This window comes from Mytilus galloprovincialis, chromosome 9, assembly GCF_965363235.1.
Source record: "Mytilus galloprovincialis chromosome 9, xbMytGall1.hap1.1, whole genome shotgun sequence".
NCBI lineage: Eukaryota > Metazoa > Mollusca > Bivalvia > Mytilida > Mytilidae > Mytilus > Mytilus galloprovincialis.
Window position 1 is genome coordinate 56,158,505 of NC_134846.1, and position 7,489 is coordinate 56,165,993.

Consider the following 7,489-nt stretch of genomic DNA (forward strand, 5'->3'; position numbering starts at 1 on the left):
CATGCCTTATACATTATAACGGATTCAAGCATTTCTGATTAGAATATTTACATTGAAATGAATCTTGTGTCCGGAGCGTATCTTTTTTTTTGACAGGTTACCTACTCTGTTGTAGGAAATTCTAGTAATCGTAAAGAAAGAGCGACTCAAAGAAGTAGAATCAAGCAAACAATCGAAGCAATATCTGCTTTTTGTTTTATACTTGACAAAACCATATCGTGGCTTACAACTAGAAAAAAACATTGAGGGTCGGTTGATAACAAAACTTTACGACACAAGAGATGATTTCAGCTTTTTAATTGTGAATTTTCCTATTCTATGTACAGCCTTCTAGCAGTGAATGCATACGATATATATACATTTCCCAGTTGATGCGATAATCCAGGGTTTGATTTTCTAACTTGATTTTCTTGATTGATGATTGCTGCTCACGATGCAGTTCCTTAAGTACGTTATGACTAATCCCAATTCCTGTAAATTCTAAGGCAGTTTGACAAACTTATTAGCTATTAATTTTCCAAAATATTTTTCACCCATTTGCTCAACATGTGTTATATTTATATGATAATAGATGATTTACACATTTTGGAAATCTGTAAAGATTACAGCGGACATATTCATTAATCCCCTGTCGTAGCATGCATTATGACCGATAAAACTATTTAATTTGTAAACACATTAATACAAAAATATTGTATGTTTAAAAGCGTCACAAAAGGAACAAATCTTCAGAATACGTATATATATATATATATAGAAGTATTTCTTTGAGATCAATGAATGCAAATGGAAAATAATAAATCGATTTGACATTTTCAGACTTTTTTATCCGTAAGTTCTGGACCAAATCTTACTTTTAATTACTTAACCTTTAAAAAAATAAACTGCAAACATATTTTATTGTGTTATACCCCTCCCCGGTCACTTAATGATTAATAAATAAAACATAAAAAAAACATAGAAAGGTGTATGAGAAAACAAGTAATACATTGTTTACACTTAAAAAAAAGTACATTAAAAAATCAGAATAACGAAGAAATGATTTCAAAGAAAAATTCAAATCGGAAAGTTCCTTTTCATATGGTAAAATCAAAAGCCCAAACTCATCAAACAAATGGAAAATGACTATTCTGAACCTGATTCTGAACACAATATGATAGAAAATCAAGGGAATAGTATTTTGGTACTGACATACTGTGCTCCTTTTATTGTAAATACTTCTTGTTCCTTATTTTGATTTTCAATATTCTGATTGATGTATTTTCCTGCTTTCAATTATTTGTATGTTTTTGTTTTCCGAACTATTAACTTTGTGTATGCAGAGAACAATTGGATAGAAAATTACTATTTACGGATTCAACTAGGTCTACTTGATACCATGACAAACCAAAATTAGAAATAAAAAAATGAGAATCCGCCAAGAACATCTCTTGACTTGTCCATAGTAGTATGGATGTGTATTAGCTCAATTTGTAAGATGTAAAAATTTTTCTGAATGTTTTATATATTTTTAAAAAGAACTATTTGAAATGTATTACTATCGTGGTTTCAACAACAACCGACTTTCATGCGTTTCTATCTATTCCTGTTTAGGCCACAGACAGTTTATCTCTGTTTAATGAATATGATAAATTTACGCAAACGATATGCTATACGCTTATAATAAACGTTTGATTTTTTTTATTGAAGGACGTTCGCCTATAATACGGCCCACCTAACCTAACACTACTGCTCAGCTACGGGTGAAGGTTGGCGCCTGCTAAAACGTTTTAACTCGCAGCATTTTATGCACCTGTCAGGAGCATGTTGTTCAGTGGTTGTAATTTATTGGTGTGGTTCATAGATATTTCGTGTTTCTATCTTTTTTATATAGATTAGACTGTTTTGTTTCCCCCCCGTCACCATAACTATAATTGTTACATTTTACACATTGTTACTTAGATGGAGAGTTGTCTCATTGGTACTTATACTGCATTTTCTTATTCATAATGACGTTTTATCTGTGGTAGTAATATATAATTTATTAAACTCAAGTTTACACTGATGAGTCTTATGTAGACGAAACGCGCGTCTGACGTATCAAATTATAAGCCTGGTACCTTTGATAACTAATCACACAAAATTAACTTTAGTACAGTTTTAGTTTTAGTAAAGTAAAAGCAACTGTAATCAATCAGTAAAACAATTGCATTATGTCAACATATATTTGTAAAGTAACAAAAGTTCATGCACATATTGTGCAAACAGATTTGCTACGACGACAATGACGTACTAGTTGAAATCAGGTTGAGGGAAGGAATTACTGACGCAATGGAACAAACACATTTATATGACCTGCCAGTGTTAAATATTTAAAAAAAAAGTAAGTAGTATTGTCACTAGGGAAACATAGTACTAAATGGTATGTACTGATAGTATGAACACAATTTGTTAGTGTACTTTCACCTATTTATAGTAGCTTAGCTATGAAATAATATTTAACTCTGAACAAGGCATATGACATTTTATTTTATAGGATTAACCTGACAATGTATAGCTATAGCTGGGTTTTAATCTTATGTTTGACTTCGAAGGCACGTAGCAGGCAATTCCCTTCGTTTTTGAATTTTTGAATGTGTGCTGACAGTAACAGTACAAGTCAGGCCAGGTCCACACTCACAATGACCATTCATCTTAGCAATACCACTGCAAGATTGACCTTCAGTTTTGTACTTTTCACACCACCCACCTAAAATACATAAAAAATACAATACACATTATGATTAATCTTCTTTTATCAAATGAAACTTTGATTGACCTTCAGTATTGCACTTTTCACTACACCCACCTAAAATACATTAAAAAGTACAATACATCATAATCAACCATATTTTATCAAAGGAAATTTTGTATTCAGTAGTTTGTTTCTTCTGTCTTATGTTAGTGCATTTCTTTTGACAGATTGTTCTATTATTCGAATGTTGTACTATGAAGCCAAAATCATATGTTAAAGATTATCAAGCACTTACACACATGTTCAATCCCCCTACGTTCTTTGTGTATCTGTCCCAAGTCAAAAGCCTGTAAGTAGGGAATCGTCATTAGTTGCTATCTTCCAATGTTTTTGTTAATTGTTTTGTTAAAAAAACAAGTCATTAGTTTTTCATTTGAATTAATTGATATTGTGTCATGACTGGGACTATTTTATTGCCCATCCTATTATGTGTTTGTCTTATCGTTGAAGGCCGTACAGTGACCCGAAGTTGTTTACATTGGTTTCTTATCTTTAGTTGTCTCAATGGCAATTATTTTACATCTCCTTATTTATATATTGAACTCAATACAAATCATTCACATGTTTACGTTTAAGAGCACACTCGTGGATACTGTAAACAGATACTTTAGGCGAAGGATTTTAGGCATACATTGGCACAGAAATTGGATATAAGATACAGAAAATGTGCGTTTGAATGTAAATAGGCTATTTTAACAGAATTATGCTTCTATGTAAATATCTATTTTGTGAAAATAGATAGTAGTTGTCAGCTTGTCTTAAACATATAAGTTTGAATTTCCATTTGATATTATCCGGCTCTATGTTAGTTATCTTTTGAATTTGATTTATTTTTGATATATGCATCTTTGGTTATTTAAGTCAAGAAAACAGTGTGTTCTTCGAAATTAGACAAGCTTCTGAAAACACCAAATTAGAAAAAAGATACATCGGTTTGCATACTAAAAGAAGTTACTGAAACCGTTGTGTATTAATTTTTGTTATTGGCAGATACAGTTAGTCCGTTTTAACCTCTCATTTCATAGCTGCGAGAATAAATTTTCACCAAAATCCTGGAAAAGGCACGAACAAACCAGCTGTAGAAACGAAATTTATCAAGGAACCATGCCATATCCGTTTGGAAATATATATATACTATATCCTTATCATAATTTTAAGGTCATCATATGGGAAAACCAAACAACTGTTATTGATAATCAAACTCTTCTTAAAATACACAAGGGGCAAGTAGGGACTTACATTTGTTTTCTACATACACTCAGGCTGCAGTCGAAATATTAGACATCTAGTGTGGTTTTTTAAATATTATTTTTTTATAAAGGCGTACTGACCTTGAATCATACCAGAGACAGGTAAAATAGATCGTTTCTTGCTAACAAGCATTGGGCCTTCATGATAATAGCAACACTCGTCTGAACCACATTCCGTATCTTGTCTACATTGAACCTGAAACATTAAACGGTTGAGCCTTTTCCTAAATATTATCTTATAAGCTTAAAACTTTGGCAAATGGTATACACTTCGGCAAATATTCGACAATTTCGTTTTTGATTCATCCTTTCGAATGTTTGAATTTGAAATCCACAGATGAATCGTATGTAGTCAAATCCCACGTCTGATGTACAACAGGCTAAGATTTAAACAAAAAAAAAAACCAAAAAAACAACTGGATTTTGTGTTTCGAGAACACATTTTGTAACCCATAAACTGATTTACTAGCTGTCAACATATATGAGCTAACTAATTGGCTGGTGATTCTATAACTGATTATGTTCATTTTCTGTAAATTTACAGTATAGAAATTATTGTTTTAATCGAAACACTAAAGTGTTTTTGCCCCCATGTATTAGTTGCAATACCGTATTGAGTACAATTTCAGAATATTCTGTTTTGCATTTTTATTGTGCCACATTTGTTTTTATAATTTAAGCGCCACTGCGAGTCTTATGTGAAAGAACGCGAGTATGGCGTTCAAAATTAAAAGCCGGTTATCTTTCATCAGTTTGTTTTATGCCAAAGTGAGTTTTAGAATATAACACCACCCGTCTCGTCCTGCTAATTGCCTAGCATAGGTTTTCTATTTAACACTTATACTGAACGACAGCTTGTAAATGTCTATAATAGATCACAAGCTCGGAAGCTGGAACCGAGATTACTATAAAGATACGAATATTCAGGAAACATCCAAAACTTGACTGTATCTCTCGTGGGATTTTGTCTATATGTGTTACATTTAAGTGTTATGTCGTTGTTCTCCTCTTATATTTAATGCGTTTCCCTCAGTTTTAGTTTGTTACCCCGATTTTGTTTTTTTGTCCCTGGATTTATGAGTTTTGAACAGCGGTATACTACTGTTGCCTTTATTTATATACAGCTGTTCCTAGCAAAGAATTGCTCAACTATTCGTTGACAAGAGCATTGCCAAAGCGATTTTTTTTTTATAAAGAATATGAATTTACTGCACTAAACAAATACTTGTTTAAGGATATTATAACTGGTTTGTCAGCCATAATTCCATGGAGAACTGACAAACATTTATTACCCACGAATTAAATTTTTCACTGTTAAGTTAATACCGCCTAATAAAAAGGAAAACAAATATACTGAACTTCAAAATTATTCAAAAATAATAAATCTTCGTATATATACCTGTATATTTACGGAAAAATATTTGTTAAACGACTTGCATTTGAATCATTGAAACTAACAATTTTTGTAATTCTTGTTTAAAATGAACTTCAATATTTCTGAAGTTAATATTATCTATACCTTTAGTGAAGAAACGATTGAAACAGAAACAACTAATACCACACATATTTCTTTCCACATGGTAATTTGATCAGTGTTAGAACTGACGATAGAATATTACTGTGCCACAATTACGAAATGACTATCTCTCTTATGTTCGCGTTTAAAGATAAGATGTACTGCTGTGTACATTATGACGGATTCGAATATTTAAGATTTCGATAAAAGAGGGGCGATAGATACCAGATGGACAGGCAAACTAATAGATCGAAAATAAACATACAACGACATGGTTAACAAAAAAAAACCATACCGATAAAAAATAGTACACACGACACAACATAAAAAACTAAAGACTAGGCAACACGAACCCAACCAAAAACTAAGGATGATCTCAGGTGCTCCAGTAAGGTTAGGAGATCCTGCTCCACATCTGGCACCCGTCATGTTGCTTATGTTATACCAAACACGGTAAATAGTCTAATTCGGTAGGTCAGATTCGTGAAGGGAAAGGAATTGTTTTTACGACATAATGTAGATATCATCTGTGAAACGGTTATTCCATAACGGTCAACCAACTCGTGACGGCGTCCGTAAAATTCACGAAGGGATGATTTCAATTTCACATATTGGAACTCTTGGTTTAATAACTTCCCTGTGAGCAGCAAACCTCTATCAAGGAAATCATGTTAGGAAATACAAGCCCACGAATATCGTATCAATAAGGAGATATATACTACGATAAGTGATAAGTATGTTGTCATTCACAAAGTTGAGTGGATGGTTACTTATTGAGACATATTAAAATAAGGAATTCCGCTGAATTCTGAATATAAAGTTTATAAGTATATTTCCCTTCATTTTAACAATAAGATTACCAACATGAACAACAGCAATAGTAATCAGCAATTAATATAGAATTAATAGTTTTGACTAAAAGAAGAAAAAAACAAATGGAGTTTAGAATGTAACTTTCACTTTATAATGACATTAACATAAATTTAGTAAGGAACATTTCTGTAGTACAAATCATAGCGTCAATATATTTCGAGAAGATTGTTACAATCTCAGGTTGAATATAAGGTAAAAACAAAAACAACAGTAGTATACCGCTGTTCAATTGTCATAAATCGATTACGTGAAGACAAATCCAGGTCACACACCATAACTGAAGAAAAATAAACTATAAGAGGAAAACAACAGAACAACAGAAACACTGAACTGCAACAGAAACAAACGCTAACATACACAGAAACGGACTATTTGATAACAACTGACAAGCAGTAAAACAAATGCATTATTTAATACATACACATTTGTAAAGTAACAACGGTTCATGCACCCATCTTTGCATCAATCAATCAAACATTCTATAGGTATTGCTCATTATGGACTATTCAACGCAGTTTTAGACAAAACTGTATGTTTTTGGCAAGTTGTTTTGGGATTCGAAACAGGGCATACGGATGCTACGAGGGCAAATATGGTTTGGTTCAGGGAAGTTCAACGACTACTTTATGCCATGCCAGTATCAAATATATAGTACTAAAGAAGTAGACCTATTTCATTGAGCCGTAACTCATCTGAAACCGTACAAAGTCGGAAATATTTGTAATATAACGTATAAATGTCGCGTTTGTACTTCCTGAATTTGTCTTTTAAACAATCTTTTTTTCCACATAAAACGCCACATTTGGAGAAAATATCCATATTCAGAGACCGTTATCGATCCATGTCTTATACACATTCGCGTATGCTCAGTCGACGTACTGCACACGAAATTTAAAAGCTCTTTTTTTCAACAATTGTTCAACAATTTTGCGGCCATCTTATAATATTTCTAAAATCAAAGTATAAAATATCATCTGCATGGATTCATACCATTAGAAGTCATGTACTTATAACATGGACAGTCTTGATGACTTTCTTGTACTTATGATAGCTTAACCATAAAATAATTTTTAACTC

General features: G+C 32.2%; 1 long non-coding RNA gene across 1 annotated transcript; it reads right to left on the reverse strand.

Moving 5' to 3' along the window:
* Window positions 1-2,495: 2,495 nt before the first annotated feature.
* Window positions 2,496-5,701, reverse strand: LOC143045371 (uncharacterized). The gene is made up of 3 exons (XR_012968938.1): window positions 5,543-5,701; window positions 4,105-4,219; window positions 2,496-2,728 (listed from the first exon to the last, which is right to left on the reverse strand). It is a non-coding gene; the product is annotated as an uncharacterized LOC143045371 (long non-coding RNA).
* Window positions 5,702-7,489: the final 1,788 nt, after the last annotated feature.